The sequence below is a fragment of the Leguminivora glycinivorella genome, chromosome 21, assembly GCF_023078275.1.
Source record: "Leguminivora glycinivorella isolate SPB_JAAS2020 chromosome 21, LegGlyc_1.1, whole genome shotgun sequence".
NCBI lineage: Eukaryota > Metazoa > Arthropoda > Insecta > Lepidoptera > Tortricidae > Leguminivora > Leguminivora glycinivorella.
This window is the reverse complement of record NC_062991.1, coordinates 3,945,043-3,962,764: the sequence shown is the minus strand read 5'-3', so window position 1 is coordinate 3,962,764 and position 17,722 is coordinate 3,945,043. Positions and strand designations below refer to the sequence as shown.

Below are 17,722 nucleotides of genomic sequence, written 5' to 3'. Positions count from 1 at the left end.
ACGCTGAGATGAGGCCATTTCGTGGCACTTCATTCCTTTCCGTCTTGTTGTTATTATGTGTATTTTGTCTTGCCTGTGTTCACGAATAAATATTTATTCTATTCTATTCTACTTATTCTATTCAAACATCGTATTTGCGACCCGTAAACCACGAGTAGTATTTAAATATCTCTATAAGGGAACGCGTACCAAATCATTTTATAATAAATACACAGCAAAAAGGAGTGTATAAGCTTCTAATGGGTCGGTAACGCGCATATGATACCCCTTGAGTAGCAGGCGTCCATAGGTTACGGTGACCACTTTCCATCAGGCCGATCGTATGCTTGTTTACCACCGACATGGCATTTAAAAAAAAGTACCGTGTTAATCGTATAGTATAATATTAGAGGTATAGGAGCAGAATTATTTTCTGCTAGCACAAAAGTGGGTTAGTGTTAGGTTATTTTTTTAGTAGAATATAAGTCCTACCAAATTTGCTATGGCATAATTCTTAGGTACTTTGTATGAACAAAACAACGATAGCAAAAAGGAAATGAAATACAGTCCCGTTAGGTACGACGACGAGCGAAGCGAGGAGGAGTGTTAGGTATCTTGCATCCCCAACACACAAGACTCGCTATCAAAACAGAAATAGGAAGAAGATGGACAACTTTTTACTGCCTAAATATTATGCAAACAAAAATCTACGGAAGTACTCTTAATTTAAAAGATTATTTTGCTCATTAACATTATGCCAGCATACGATTGGATATTATAAAATCTGCGGAACGATTTATGCCAAGGCATATTCTGAGTAAGGTTTTCCTGCCAAAAAATGAATCTTTCAGAGTGACGTTAAGACTACCTAAGACCGGCCTTAGATTCGATAGAGTAAACGTCATGAAAAGTTAAATTCATTGTATAGAGACGAAGTTGCCAGCACTCCCAAACACCTAATTTCTTACCCATAAGTACAATATTTTGTCGACCATTATATTTTATAAGAATCCTTTTTTTATTAAAATGACAGCTCAGGTGATGAGTGCCGATGTATAAATTTTAAATGTACTTTTTATGTTAATTTGCTATATAAATATTTTAAAAGAACTGTATATTTTATATTAATAGATAGCCGTTTTCCTATTAAACTGTCTCTCTTAAATTGTTTCCAATAAGTATAATAATTCAGTTGCCAAATAAATAGTTGGTACTCGCGTCTGAATAAACCGTAGCCGTAATGACATTAAAATGCTACCTCATATTGAAATAATTTGAGGCCCCATTTTAGTCGCCAAACTATTATATTTGATACCCATTTTTATGGTTATTTAGTCGCCCGGTTAAATACGTGCCTTTTAGATTTATTTTTAGATTGATTTAGTTTCATTTCTATTTTAAGTTTAATTTTAGATTTACTTAGTTTAATTTTACTTTATTTAAGTTAATATTATGTACAATCGGTAATTGGAATTAAAATTTTCCCCTAGCTTTGTAAAAAAAAGTAATACTTAGAAAAAAACGTATGATCATTGTCGCGCTAATCATAAATGCTAGCCATGTCTGGAAGATTCCGTCAATGTATGAATTAAGGGGCTGACAACACCCAATTGCGTAAAATTGATGTTACTTGCGCAGTTTTTAAGACAAACTATTAGTCTTAGTAAGGCAAGTAAATTATAATTATGTTAATATTCATTATATTTCATAGAACATAGCCGTACTCGATACACGATTTAATGAAATCGGCTCGATAGAAAAAAATTGCAAAGATTGGTCTCGAGTTCGTCATTAAACGGTTGTGTGTCGTTCAATTATTCACTTAGTTGTCTTTAGTTAATATTATAATAACACATATATACATATCTAAAACACTAACGAAACATTTTGCACAAATAATGCATCTTTCTATTTTATTTTAATATTTTTCCGCACTTTTCGTACCTATCCGCCCTCTTTTTAGTGACATCGTGCTCTCACTTACTCCCATACGATTAGACAGTGTACGCTAGCGTCAAGGCCATTGGGTGCTGTCAGCGTCTTAACGCAAAACTCAACGTACTATTCTCACGCACCTATTGTTCCAGTGTTTACATTTTCTCACTGCACTTGTCCCTTATACACTTCTTATTACGAAACACCATAAGACCGCCGCTTTTATGAAAAAATAAACCTTTTTGTAGATTGATACGCTTTTTACAACAATGAAGGCTATGAAGGCTTATGTGCTTTGTGTTGACGTTTTCTGACGTCGTTTCGTCTAGTTTTTATTCAGGCATGCATTAATTTTAATGGGTTAACTATGACAACATCGTAATGGTCAACATTGTTATAATATAGCGTACACTGAGAGAAATTTGCATTGTGAATTTATTAACAAGTTCGACTTGTTGCGGTTTATCCGTTTGAATCAGCCAAACGTATGTTTAAAACAATTTATGTGTCAGGTTGTTTTTATGAAATCGACTTGTTGATTCAAATATATTGCCGATTCAAATAACAAGTAGCTTGTTGTTTGAACCAAAGAGCACGTAGGCGCTATTTTAACCAAAAAACTTGTTGAACGAACATGAAAACTGGTTGTATTTGGGTGAATCAACTTTTTCTTGCCTGTTATTGCCATGGTTACGGTCCCCTGAGTCACGCTAGTTTAATGCAAAATTATGCTACTGAAATTATGCAAGCATACATGTAGACCGTGTTTATTGCTGGCAAATTAACGAAAGCGCTTGTTAACACCAGAAAAATGCATGTTTGCATAGTTTAAGCAGCATAATTTTGCATAAAACCAGCGTGACTCAGGGCACTGTAACCATGGCAATAACAGGCAAGAAAAAGTTGATTCACCCATTTTCTCTCAGTGTAGATTTAATTATAGGCTGTAGCTGTATTTATATCGACACCTTTTTATTTTCTGTATGAATATGAGATAAAACTACATTTACCCTATACTAACTGACCTATTGCATTTCCCCAAATAATCAAGCCATACTAAAGAATAGACTACCAATACCCGAAATACTTTTATGTATTTTATTTGCGTTTGCTGCTTTATGTTTGCTTTATGGAAGTAATTTTAATATCGTCACTACTTTTAAGAAAATTTATATCTTCGTCTGTCAATGAAAAGAAAATTGTAGTAAGTATGTATGGAATGCATATAGACTTACTGCGTTTTAACTTTGAGGAACAGCGTGAGATAAGAGATTTTTTAAATGTAGTGACGATATGTCACACATAGGATTATCAATTAAAAAAAAATACGGAAGAATTGGGATAATTTTGCATAGGTATTTTACATAGAATCTAAGCAATCAGTCAGGAACATCTGCGAAAGATGATATTAATAATGATAAGAATAATTTTTTTTTTTTTTTTATTATAAATGGGCTTACTCTTGAGAATGTGGAGAAATTGTCTTGCTTGATTACTGATGTGCCGACGGAAAGTTTCCAAATTTCTGAAATTTTCACATAGGAAAACTTCGGAAACTTTCCATTCTTTGTATGGACAATTGTATGGATGGAAACTTTCCATTTCATAAATTTAAATTCCCTTTATTTTTCGTGAAACTTTCGTGAATTTTTCATGAAATTTAAGATTTTTTTGGAAAGTTTCCGCAACTTGCACATCACTATGCTTGATAGTCTTGATACTAGATCTGAAGGACTCAAGCCTCAAAGCAAGTCTTATCAAAGCCAGTGCCTTATTTTTTGCAAGTAAAAAATTCAAGGCTTTGATAATAAAGAGAAATCAGATCATAATCAATGAAAAAGATGGATTATGTTTATTTCTTGTCACGGACAGTGTCATATAATCTAGATTTAGATATATCATGTCTTATTGACAAGATAAATTGTCTAGTATGTGTTACTTCTTTATGAAATAAATGAGTTCCGCTGAAATCTAACACTGAGAACAATCTCAGTGTTAGATTTCAGTGGAACTCATTTATAACAAACTAATAAACTAAGAAACAGTTACATTTAATTACATTTTAGTACAAACTAAGAAATTATACACCGTGTTTTTATTGAATTCCGTTAACTTCGTATATAGTTAGGTCCATTATTAGGAAACAGAATGGCATAGTTAGTTTCCTTAAATTCGTATTTTTTTAAACCATACACCTGCGATAGATGTTACTTCAATAGGCTAGTTTCCTACTAGTCAAATCAGCTTCTTTTTAAGAACTGTCAAAACGATTTGCTAATATGGAAATACTATGAAATACTGAGGAGTGACGTCACGGCCAATTCATTTACTTTATTTCTTTCTCTTTGACTTATCAAATAGAAATTATGTTTAAACATAACTACTGTCCATATATTTCTTCTAATTATATGGTGCTTTATTTCGTGAACTGCATAAAATATTATATTTTAAGTATAGGAAACTAGCCTATTGCTGTTGAGAAACGAGCTTTACAATAAACTCACACTAAGTAAGTGTCAAAACTATGACATGTCAATCGCATATCAAAAACACAAAGCCCGTTTCTGAACAGGTGCCGTAGCCGAATGGCATTTCTGCGACGCGAAACGAAAACGAAACGCCGCGAAAGGTAGTCTGGCTCTGTCACGCCAATACGCAAGAGCGATAGAGATAGATATCTACGAGCGTTACGTTTCGTGAGCGTTTCGTGAGCGTTTGTGCCATTCGGCTACGTACCCAGCAACTGATGTAACATCTATCGCGGGTGTAAGGTGTTTTTCAGAAAAAAGTTACGAATTAAAAAAACTAACTAATAGGTACCTATGCTAATCGGTTTCCTATATTGGACTTAACTGTAAATGCCGAAGTTAACGTAATTCAATAAAAACACGATGTATAACCTAGAAAAAAATAAGCAGTCATGAGAAATCACTAATTACTTTTTCATGTAATATAAATTAATATGATAATAGTTAATACAAAGGCAAAGTTGTTTATCCGCACGTGCCAATACTGATCCCCGAGCAAGCGAATTCTATTATTGAACTGCGAGCATAGCGAGTGGTTCGAAAAGTGAAATCTTAAGCGTTGCGAAGGTTTCAAGGCAAGGAAGTTAAACAAATTATTAGAGACAGAATGGTTACTTCTAATGCGTTGTTTGTTCCGTACGTTTAATGCCGACTGTACCTACGCAGTACACTTGATATAGTTTTGTATCATGATGAAATAGGTTAAAATATTGCAATATTAACTGTAATCATGCAAAAATATAGTTTAGATAACTTGGACATGATAAACTTATGTAGGGTATCAAAACTCCATAAATATGCGTCGAATGATATTCGACTTTTGGGTCGTCATTATCATCTCCGCGATGATGATAAAATACATGAAAATATAGCATGATGACTAAATAAACTTGAAACAGATACGATATATGACTCGTAAGTTAAATATTGCGAACCAGAGTGTTATAGTTAAATCGCGACGGCTTGCCAGTCATTTACAGACTCGAGTTTGCAATATTATACCTCCCCGATTTTCATGAGACTTAATTGCAAAAAAAAAAATGATGACTTTGATACTATAAATTTCACAGCTTCTTCGGTATAAACTTTTTTTGATGAAAAACAAGTGAATTTCCACCGGCAGCCGAGCCGGGAATCGAACTATTACGTTACGTGACTATCGTCCTTTCCACTGGGTCATCTTTACTGCGTTTTCACATTACCCGATCCAATATCGGATGTCGGACCGATATCCCATACATTTCAGGCCCTATCTTGGATTTTTTCTATTGAACTCCTCCCGACATTCAATATCGGATCGGATAATGTGAAAACGGACTTAGTTGGGATTATAAATGAGAATTCTATAAGCTTTTTCTTAACTTGCCTTGCAGTTGTAAATTAATCAAAAACCGGCCAAGTGCGAGTCGGGCTCGCGCACAAAGGGTTCCGTAGCAGCAAACCAAAATTACAGTTAAATCAACCTATCTCAAAAACTATAAGAGATACTTTGATCAAACCAAAAATCGTTGAAAGAGTTAATTAGCATGCATCACCTCTATTTTTTTTAGAATTTTATACCCCGTAGTTATAAAAATAGAGGGGGGGGGACATACTTTTTACGACTTTGAGAGCTGATATCTCAAAAACCGTTCACTTTAAGAAAAATGTTTTTTAGAAAACTTTATATCATTTTAAAAGACCTTTCCATTGATACCCCACACGGGTATGTACATCGAAAAAAAAATTTTCATCCCTCAGTTACATGTATGGGGGGCCCCACCCCCAATTCTTTTTTTTACTATTTAGTGTCATAATTTTGTAGCGGTTCATACAACACATATTCCCATCAAATTTCATCACTGTAGTACTTATAGTTTCCGAGTAAATCGGCTGTGACAGACGGACAGACGGACAGACGGACAGACGGACAGACGGACATGACGAAACTATAAGGGTTCCGTTTTTGCCATTTTGGCTACGGAACCCTAAAAATGGTCAAATATAAACTAAGTAACTTAGGTCAAAAGGCAAAGGTTAAATTTGACCAATTATCTGATTGAGATCAAATTTTGCATATACCTACAATACAAATTAAATGATCTTTTAATGATGTGATACAATATTGAACCAATTATTATGATAAACATATTATGATTATGTTCTCATGATGAAGACGAGAGGGCCATGGGAACTCTGTGATGAAACAACGAAACATAATTATATTGAGGGTTTATATACTACTATCTTTTGCCCGCGGCTTCGCTCGCGTTAGAAAGAGACAAAAAGTAGCCTATGTCACTCTCCAATACTCTCCATCCCTTCAACTATCTCCACATAAAAAATCACGTCAATTCGTCGCTCCGTTTTGCCGTGAAAGATGAACAAACAAAAAGACACACACACTTTCCCATTTATAATATTAGTATGGATTTTCTGCATGAGTATTAAATTGTCTGTGGCAAGAAAAGTACAGAGCAAAAAAATCTTGTACCAATATTTACATTTTTGGCATAACGTTACTTTAAAACCCGTGCGGTGACAAGTTAAGAATTTCACTACCCCGTTCCTTCCAAGATAATTATCTTGGAAGGAACGGGGTAGTGAAATTCTTAAGATAATTATCTTGGAAGGAAAGGGGTAGTGAAATTCTTAACCTGTCACCGCACGGGTTTTAAAGTAACGTTATGCCAAAAATGTAGATACTTATTGGTACAAGATTTTTTTGAGATGAGAGTCGACTTCTATAACTATAGAAGTCGACTCTCATCACACAAATAGATGCCCTTACTGGGATTAGAACTCAGGACCGCGGCTTAACAGGCAGGATCACTCGTCAGACACCCGCTTGGCCAGACCGGACCAATCTTCAAAATGTTGTCGGTCTGTTCATTTGAGCGTGACATTTTGACATAAAATTTTATCTTAGGTACCTACCTACTATTAATTGAATAAGTAACCCATAACATTATTGCATGTAGTAATCGTGAAAGTGAGAGGTGAAAGTCATCTCACTCTTACATATTGACATTATCAATCACATGTCATATTGTATTTGAGAGCTAAAAAATATGACTTTAAGATATTTAAGTTTTTATAAACGAATGCTGATGTAATACGCGCTTATGATAACAAAAACGTTTATATAATGAGTTTATGTTTATTATTTAGATATTTAATGAGTCACTGACAGTACATATTCCTATTTACAACACATCTACCTACTTTACGTGTAGGATAAACATGGGTCAAACTCAAAACTAATTCATTTTAAACGTTGGTCTAACTCAAAACTAAGTCATTTACGACCGGTCTGGCTCAGTCGGTAGTGACCCTGCCTGCTAAGCCGCGGTCCAGGGTTCGAATCCCAGGTAAGGACATTTGTTTGTGTGATGAGCACAGATATTTGTTCCTGAGTCATGGATGTTTTCTATGTAAGCATATTTATGTATTTATTTATCTATTTATGTACCTAATGTATATCGTTGCTTAGCACCATAGTACAAGCTTTGCTTTGGGGTTAAGTCTGTGCAAAGATATATGTAACTCTTATATAAATAACGGCTAAGATAAAGTCTAAGAAAAAAACGTACCTCAAAGCCCTAGAGAAAAAGTTACGGTGGCCTAAATGGCGTTACACCTTTGGGAAACGCTCGGCTAAATGGCACTAATATTAATATTTTGACATTTTAACACATATCAAGCTAACAATATGGGCCAAATTGTCAAAACTGAGGTTCAAAAGTTTCAAGCCTGTGTCGATAGATGGCAGTCTATGCACTGTGATTATACATTTCGTCACTACTTTTAAAAAAACTTGTATCTTCGTCTGTCAATGAAAAGAAAATTGTAGTAAGTATGTATGGAATGCATATACTTACTGACAGCGTAGATACGAGATTTTTTAAAAGTAGTGACGATTTTACTGACAGTAACTCTCTATAATACTCGATCCTCATTGGTATGTGTAAGGTGTCCCCAATATTTATTTATTTAAACGTGGGTCAAACTCAAAACTACGTAATTTTACACGGAGGTCAAAGTCAAAACTAAGTATACGTCTTTAATGTAGACACGTCCAGAAGAGGGTTAAAGGACTATAAAATAAAGATTAATTTCAGGTATAAGGCCTAGCGGTAAACACGTGCGACTTTCGATCCGGAGGTCGCGGGTTCGAACCCCGGCTCGTACCAATGAGTTTTTCAGAACTTATGTGCGAAATGTCATGTCATTTGATATTTGCCAGTCGCTTTTCGGTGAAGGAAGATGTGAGGAAACCGGACTAATTCCAATAAGGCCTAGTCTAGTTACCCTTCGGGTTGGAAGGTTACCCTTCGGGTTGGCTTTCGTAAAACTAGTGCCTACGCCAAACCTTGGGATTAGTTGTCAAAGCGGACTCCAGGCTCCCATGAGCCGTAAGCTGGGATAACGCAAGGAGGATGAGGGTGATGAATTTCAGGTATAAGATAGTCAATGGCACGTGCGGTCAAACAACTTTGCCCCCTTGTAAAACAAATTACATATTTTATTATGACTTATCATCGATGTCATTGATAATTGTAGTTGCATAGTAATCGAATAATGCATTGATTGTTATACATTAAATGTAAATAAACTAGTACATGATTCACGTGAGTCATTTTTCCTGTTGGGTTCTAGTTAGTGGTTCTGGTTCGTTTATCAATCGAGTGAATCGAGGTTTTAGGTTCAATGGAGAGTGTACATACATACATACATATAATCACGCCTGTATCCCATAAAGGCGTAGGCAGAGCACATGAACTACTAAGATTCAGTGCCACTCTTGGCAAAAAGGGGTTGAAAGAAATCCAAATTGTGACATTGCAGTGACAGGCTGCCAGCCTCTCGCCTACGCCACAATTAAATTATTTTATTTTTTAATGATGAGTGTACTTTAGTAGGTATATTGTAATTTTTTTTTATATTAATAAAAACTCTTTGTTATTTAGAACGAATATTAGATTTGGTTCAAATAGTTACGGTTGGACGCAACTGTAATGGTAAACATGTTTTTACTAATAAATAAATAATAAATAATAATAATATTTGGTTCAAATAGTTACGGTTGGAAAGGGATAACTATGTTTATAATATTTTTCTTGTCAGTGTGCAAACCATAATTTTATTTATAACTAGCTTTTGCCCTCGGCTTCGTTCGCGTTAGAAAGAGACAAAAAGTAGCCTATGTCACTCTCCATCCCTTCAATCCGTTTTGCCGTGAAAGACGGACAAACAAACAGACACACTCACTTTCCCATTAATAACATTAGTATAGATATGAGGTGCGTCGATGTAATTTTAAAAGTGCATGAGAGAAATTTGCATTGTGAATTTAACAAGTTCGACTTGTTGCGGTTTATCCGTTTGAATCAGCCAAACGTATGTTTAAAACAATATGTGTCAGGTTGTTTTTATAAAATCGACTTGTTGATTCAAATATATTGCTGATTTAAATGATAAGTAGCTTGTTGTTTAAACCAAAGAGCACGTAGGCGCTATTTTAACCAAAAAACTTGTTGAACGAACATGAAAACTGGTTGTATTTTCTCTCATGTGAATGCAAATTAGATGCATTTTCTTTCGTAGCAACGAAAACCAACATACCGCGATAAATGCAGTGTGAGTAATTTAAAAAGTCGTCAAAGTGTGAATTATAAATTTACGCCATGAGCCAATGCGTCGCGCTAAAATGGCAATTAGTCTGGATTTGTTATTTTAATTCACATTACGTATGTAGGTTTTCCTTTTTTAAGCAGCCCGTTGCAAAAACGACGGGGTTGTTTTACGTGTCTGTATATCTATCTGATTGTCTGTCTGTGTGTGTGTCTGTCTGAGGCATCGTAGCTCCCAAGCGGATGAACCGATTAAGATTTAGTTTTTTTTTTGTTTGGAAGCTTAATTAATCGGGAGTGTTCTTAGCCATCTTCATGAAAATCAGTCCACTATGTCGGGGTTTTTTTCAAAATTTTAATTTTGTGGTTAGGTTATTGTTAGCTGTTATGGAATGGTAGTTATTTAGGTACCTACTCAAAATGCTACAATCGGGACAAGGGATCATCCACATATTACGTCACACCAAATTTCAGGTTTGGACCCCTCCCCCCCCCCCCTATGTCACGCTTTTTGTATCCCTTTAACAGGGATTGTCACATTTAGTATGACCCCCCCCCCTTACACTGTGACGTAATATATGGATGACGCCAGAGCACGCGCATGATGTGTACTGTTCACATTCTTTTCGCCAAACTTTATGACAATTTGATGGCGAGCCAGGTGAGCACTTGCGAGATTTTAGATGACTTGCAATGTAGTGTGGTAACCTTCTGTTGATACAAAACTTAATCGGATTAGTATTATTGTTTAGCGTAATAGGTCTACTTTTTTTAATTAGAAAAATTTCCGCAACCCTTTTAATTTCCTGCTTATTATGAAACAATGCAATTAAAAAGGAGAAAAATAAAAGTAACTGATAAAAATAATCATTATGACAGTGCGATAGAACATCCACAAATCTACTTTTTTAAACTAAACATACTTTATAGTCGTCGTAATTAGAACATTGTTTCGGCGATTAGATAAATCCTTTTTAAGTTTTTTTTTTGTTATGTTATACAGAGTGGGGCCTGTAACAAAGGCGAAGAATTGAACTCTAGGCTACTCTCCTTATACTGATCAACATTTTTTCGGCGACTTTTAAAAATAACTTGTATTTTGACTTTTATCGCCCTTGAAAGTTTTTTCTAAGAGGTAATGTATTGCGAATTCTGTTAAGTCTAAAGTGTGACAGACAACGTCAATGACAACAATAATGGCGTACATTGAAGCTAATATTTATTTTGTATGAAAAATCAAAAATTTAAAGACTTCATAATTTTTATAAGTCACTGAACAAATGTTGATCAGTATAAGGAGAATAGCCTACAGTTCAATTCTTCGCCTTTATTACAGGCCCCACTCTGTATATCAAATAGACTCTAATCTACTAAATAATACTTAGTACGAGTATGTTCACTCGCAGTCCTTATGTTTTTTTAAAGATAGAGTCAACTGACAAAAAGTAAATGATAAGCACGGAATCATAACAAGCGTATCATACGATGGCAATTAGAACAGTCCCTGCAATTAAAGTCGTGGCTCTTAGAGAAAAAGGTATTTTTTGAGAAAAAATGCGATTTAATAAATACATTTCTTATATGTTTAATTCTAGCATTATGCTTTCGTGACAATATACAGAATAAAGCTAATTAAAATAGGCAAATTAATAAGCGAGGTGACATGAATTAGAAAAATCAAAAACCAAAGTCAAGGCAATTAGATACTTCCGTGGACTTCCCCTATGTTAATTGACACTACGGACGTGCACACTGGCCGAGCACATGGGCAAGACATAGTCGCCGCAGGTCTCATACTTCCATACGATAAGGTTTGATTTCGTATGCGTCGCATCGCCGTCTTGCGCGAAAAATTCATAATCTTAGAAAAGATTTGTTCTATGCAAACTCCGACACTGACAGATCTGTCAGTGTCAGTTTGAACTGTCAGTTTGCATACAATTTTTTTTTAAGATTATGAATTTTTAAGACTGTCTGTTGCCGGCCTAACGGCTCACAGCCCGTGCCATAGTGATGTGCATAGCCCAAGTTAGGGTTCTACGAGCTCGATTGTTAACAATCGCGGCAATTATACTTATCGGCCGGACAAAACTGTTATCGATGGTTTTGTTGAAGAAAGTATATTATATTTGGTTGTATATTTTATATGTTGTGTATAATATCTTTATTCATGAGAAATCATGATTCGAAATAGCAAAAATCAGTAAATTTTGAAGTCACGGACAAAATTCTAAACTGGGAGAGCGTTTGGACGCGTCGTGGCAATTATAAGAACATGGGTTTTAAAAAAATATATAAAACAAACTAAAACCCTTAGGGGCATGACTGTATATTCAACAGATTGGTATAGGTGCAAACTGTCTGTAAAAAAATGAGCGCCTCAATATTATTTCATTTTCCCACGGAAATTTGCTTTATATGGACTTGAAAATCTTGTTCTCAGAAAGTCAGAACCAATATATTTTTTTAAGTATTACCTAAATATTAAATACATGTTGTCATGTATGTAAATATATTTTATCATCGCGTAATACAATCTATGCAATAATTTGGGGTTATTCTAATATGTCTGATGTTATCAATATCTATTAATTAATTATTTACATTTTTTTTTATAGATGGACAATTTTATTTGCCATATCTGGCCCCTAAATAATATGTGTTCTAAATTTTCATTTGTATTTATTTAGGTAATAATAACTTTTAAAAGCATTTATCGCTAAAACTTTTTAACTACCTTACCTTAATTAAAATACATTTATCATTAGTCAAAAAAATATACAAACACAAAATACAAAATCTCAATAATCTCATCAAGCTAAGCTTGTCCTTATCACATTTCTCCACAAAAGCCACAGCTTAAAAAAATATGCTATACCTTTTTATTATTCGTTTACACAAACACTGTCAACAGTTAGACCGACACTTGTCTGTGGCGCGCGGGCGCAAGCGGCGGCGATCGAGCGGGCACTGCTTGATCTATAGATCATAGGTAGATAGCAATAATATAGCGAGATGAGTAGTGCGTCTGGTGTAGTTAAATGAATTGAGTAATTAAAAACGGTCAAGTGCGAGTCGAACTTGAAAGATTTCGTACTATTTATTATCTAAAACAATCGGGTATGTTATATGGGAGCCCCACTTAAATATTTATTTTACTCTGTTTTAGTATTTCCTGTTATTACGGCGGCGACTGAAATCTGTGAACATTTCAAATGTCTAATTCACGATTCATGAGATACAGCAGGTGACAGACGGACGGTAATTGCCGTTTTATATATTTTTTCAAATTAAAGGAAAAATGGAAAAATTCACACCTCCGGCAGCACTCGAACCTGCGACCTCTGGCCTTGCCGGGGCCATTGCGCTTCCAACTGCTCCACGGAGGCCTGCTGGATGTGCGCGAATTTATCCATGCCTTCCCTCAATGCCTGCCGTTTTATACTTCCGATACCTACCTACTTAACCCTAAAACATGTATATTCATCGTCTGTGTAAATAAAGCTTAATTCTAATTTAAATAATTATCTTTAGTCTAGATGGTTTTGTTTATCACCTTAGGTATCTTATGTGGAATATTATTTATTAAGTCAATTTGTATAATTATGTATGTTGTATTAATGTTTAAAAAAAACTCTAATCTAGTTGTCTATTGGTTTAAATCACGTCATTCATTTATTGTCGTAATTGTGTACAAAAAATGCTATTTACAGCCTGACTCGCAACGCTGTTATTCTGATGTATTGACAGTTCAGTATAGTATGAAGTTCATGTTGCTAGGCAGAGTGATGGCAGGTGGACCAAAATGTTAACGGAATGGTGACCACTAACAAATGTAATAAGTGCCTGGCATCCGTTGGCTCGTTGGGTCGACGACATGCGAAAAACTGCGGGTCACAACTGGATGAGATTAGCCCAGGACCGGGAGAAGTGGCGTACTAGAGGCCTATGCTTAGCAGTGGGCGATAAAGGGCTGATATGATGATGATGATGAGTTCTAATGAAATTCCGCGACATGGCGCTGGTCAGGCTTTACATGGGTACATTCTCATTTACACTTACGCTACTGTAGTGTACTACCAGTAGTACTAACAGTGGCGGCTGGTGAAAATTTCTGCTAGGCAACAAAAGGCAGCGAAAAGAAACCTACATTTACATTAGGTACTTTAGTCCGTTTTCATATTATCCGATCCGATATCGGACGTCGATAGGATTTCAATAGAAAAAATCCAAGATGGCGTCTGTAATGTGTCTATCGGTCCAACATCCGACATCGGATCAATCAATTTTAGGCAAGCCTGTGGGAATCGGCTTGTATGGATCACTCGCTGCTGGTACCTCAACAAACTTACCTATTATGGAAATCAGAATGGAACGAACGTGACATTATAGTCATTTTACTCTTATTAAGTCTTATTAATATCTTGCCTGTATTAGGCAACTTACTTTAGTCAGGGAACAATAACAACTTTCAATTATCAGTAGGTACCTATGCGCTTTTGTTTAAGCTTATGACCGCTAATCGCAACTAGCCAAGAGACTAAAAATAACAAAAAAAGTGGCAATAAATGGATCCTAAAACAACATTTTGATACGAATTTGATGTGGTTTTGACACACGTTAGACAATTGATATTTCGAATACGGTACAATTTTTTTTTTATTATTATAAATGGGCTTATTCTTGGCCACAGAGAAGCCAAGGGCAAAGTTGGCCAGATGGAAGCCAGAAATGCCTGGGGGCAAAGTTGGCTCACTACGATGTAGATATCTATCTCTATCGCGTGCGTATTAGCGCGACTGGCCGTTTGGCGTCGGAGAATGATGCCTGTTCAGTGTTCACCCTAGATTTGTAGGTATCACTCCATTTTACGTGTCAAACGTATAGTATAACACAACGTCGTTTTTGCGTCGGGGGTTAAAAGGGTGATTAAAAAATGAAATTCTTAGCCCATCACCACACGATTTGACATTGTATAAATCTGAACATAACCTAACCACAAAATTAAAATTTTGAAAAAACCCGCGACCGCGACGTAGTAGACCGATTTTCATAAAACGTGGCTAAGAACACTATCGACTAACTCAGCTTTCAGATAAAAAAACTAAATCTAAATCGGTTCGTCCGTTCGGGAGCTACGATGCCACAGACAGACACACACTCACAGACAGACAAACAGACAGACAGACACGTCAAAATAATAACACCCTGTCGTTTTTGCGTCGGGGGTTAAAAATACACCTAATAAATATGATGCCGTTCGTATTTAAAAAATCTTTGTTACTTAAATCAATCACAATATTAACCGGTTGTTTTATGCAACAGTCAAATAAATCGAATTATATGATGTAACAGAATTATCGATTAAATATATAACAAAAAACGCACAAAGATTCCGGGTACAAAAAAATGTTCTTTGCGAATAAAAAACTATGCAAAAAAGACTTTGATACTAGTAATATAAAGTTTAAAAGTCAATGACTAAAGGTCTGTTATAAAATGTATATTGTGAATGCGTTATTATGTTACTAATATTTCATTGTTTAAAACTTCAATCTTATTTCAAATGAATATGACATATTATCGAACAGTCAATCAAAATCTGTTATTTCCGCATTGCGAACACGTAGTATTAGAACTATTGACCACTTAATGTACAAAAAAGTGACAGTGTATATCTTTCATCATCATCATCCTCCTTGCGTTACCCCGGCATTTGCCACGGCTAACCTGGGGTCCCTGTGACAACTAATCCCAAGATTTGGCTTAGGCACTAGTTTTGCAAAAGCGAATGCAATCTGACCTTCCAACCCAAACGGTAACTAGGCCTTAATGAAATTAATAGTACGGTTTCCTCACGATGTTTTCCTTTACCGAAAAGCGACTGGCAAATATCAAGTGACATTTCGCACGTAAGTTTAGAAAAACTGATTGGTACGAGCCGGGTTCGAACCAGCGACCTCCGGATCGAAAGTCGCACGCTCTGTTTATCGTTACCGTAAATGAATAATAAGTTTTTTTGCAAAAAAAATCATTGTTGGCACAAGCTTTTATCGCCGACTGTACTTTTCTTTCGACAGTCATCTACTGCTCTCCGAGACGTTTCTAAAAACCCCTTACTTGATGGGGATATGACATTTTATTACAGAGTTCCTATGACCACCTTTCTGCTCCATCATCAGAACAACTCCATGATACCACAACATTGCATCGTCAAATGATTTACATATGTGTGCAAAGTTTCAGCACAATCGGTTGTATAGCATCATCATGCATGACTTCTTGAGTTATCCCGGCATTTGCCACGGCTAACCTGGGGTCCCTGTGACAACTAATCCCAAGATTTGGCTTAGGCACTAGTTTTACAAAAGCTACTGCCATCTGACCTTCCAACCCAAACGGTAGGCCTTAATGGAATTAGTACGGTTTCCTCACGATGTTTTCCTTTACCGAAAAGCGACAGGCAAATATCAAATGACATTTCGCACATAAGTTGCGAAAAACCCATTGGTACGAGCCGGGGTTCGAACCAGCGACCCCCGGATCGAAAGTCGCACGCTCTTACCGCTAGGCCACCAGCGCTTAGTAATAAAGTAAGTACCTAAGTAAGTAAAATAAGTTTTTTAAATTTCAAATCTCAAAATCTCAACACAAGTTAAGACAATACATAGTTTAGTTTAGTTAATGTATTTTCTTTATTGTATGTATTTCTATTAGTTATCTTATAGTATTTTCCCCTCACTATCTCGGAAACACGTGTTTTGTCCTTTAATACCAGCGGGTAAAAACGCATTTTATCCACTAGTGGGTAAAGTAATTTGACCTTGAATATAATCAAATTAACTGCTTTAAAATTGATAAAAGTAGGTGAATCTAGTAATAAAGATGATTTACCACCTGTAGGACTACTGGAAGCAGTGATAAACGCATTTTCTCGAAAGGTACATGCCTTGTATTACAAGTGCGCGAACTGTCAAATCGTATGGGTTGTCATGGAAACACACTTGTAATACAAGGCTTGTACCTTTCGAGAAACGGGCCACAGCAGCGATCTTACCGATAGTATAGGTATTATAGCATAGAAAAGTAAGTTATACATATTTTTCTATGATTATTAGTTATGTAATTAAGGTCATTCTAGTTTCTTTTGTTCACGTTTTATTCAACAACTGTACCAAATAAAGTGAATATACGATACGAGAGAGAAATCAGGCCACATATTCAGATTATATTATCTACACGACTGTAAATTTATGACCAGACTACTTTGAACTCTTTCTCCATTCTCCTTGAGGTATCCCGGCATTTGCCACGGCTCATGGGAGTCTGGGGCCCGCTTTGACAACTTATCCCAAGATCTGGCGTAGGCGCTAGTTTTTACGAAAGCGACTGCCATCTCACCTTCCAACCGGATAGGTACACTGAGAGAAATTTGCATTGTGAATTTAACAAGTTCGACTTGTTGCGGTTTATCCGTTTGAATCAGCCAAACGTATGTTTAAAACAATATGTGTCAGGTTGTTTTTATAAAATCGACTTGTTGATTCAAATATATTGCCGATTCAAATGACAAGTAGCTTGTTGTTTGGACCAAAGAGCACGTAGGCGCTATTTTAACCAAAAAACTTGTTGAACGAACATGAAAACTGGTTGTATTTTCTCTCAGTG

General features: G+C 35.7%; 1 protein-coding gene across 2 annotated transcripts in view; it reads right to left on the bottom strand.

The window, feature by feature from the left end:
- The window catches only part of LOC125237571 (facilitated trehalose transporter Tret1-2 homolog), a 68,963-nt gene that overhangs the window by 17,822 nt on the left and 33,419 nt on the right, over window positions 1-17,722 (bottom strand). Inside the window, exon 1 of one of the 2 annotated variants that reach the window (XM_048144700.1) lies at window positions 12,933-13,057. The exons of the other annotated variant lie outside the window; for it this stretch is intronic. The gene's annotated coding sequence lies outside the window, so the exon portion shown is untranslated. Of the gene's footprint in view, window positions 1-12,932; window positions 13,058-17,722 lie in introns of those variants that run through there. 2 annotated transcript variants of the gene reach the window in all.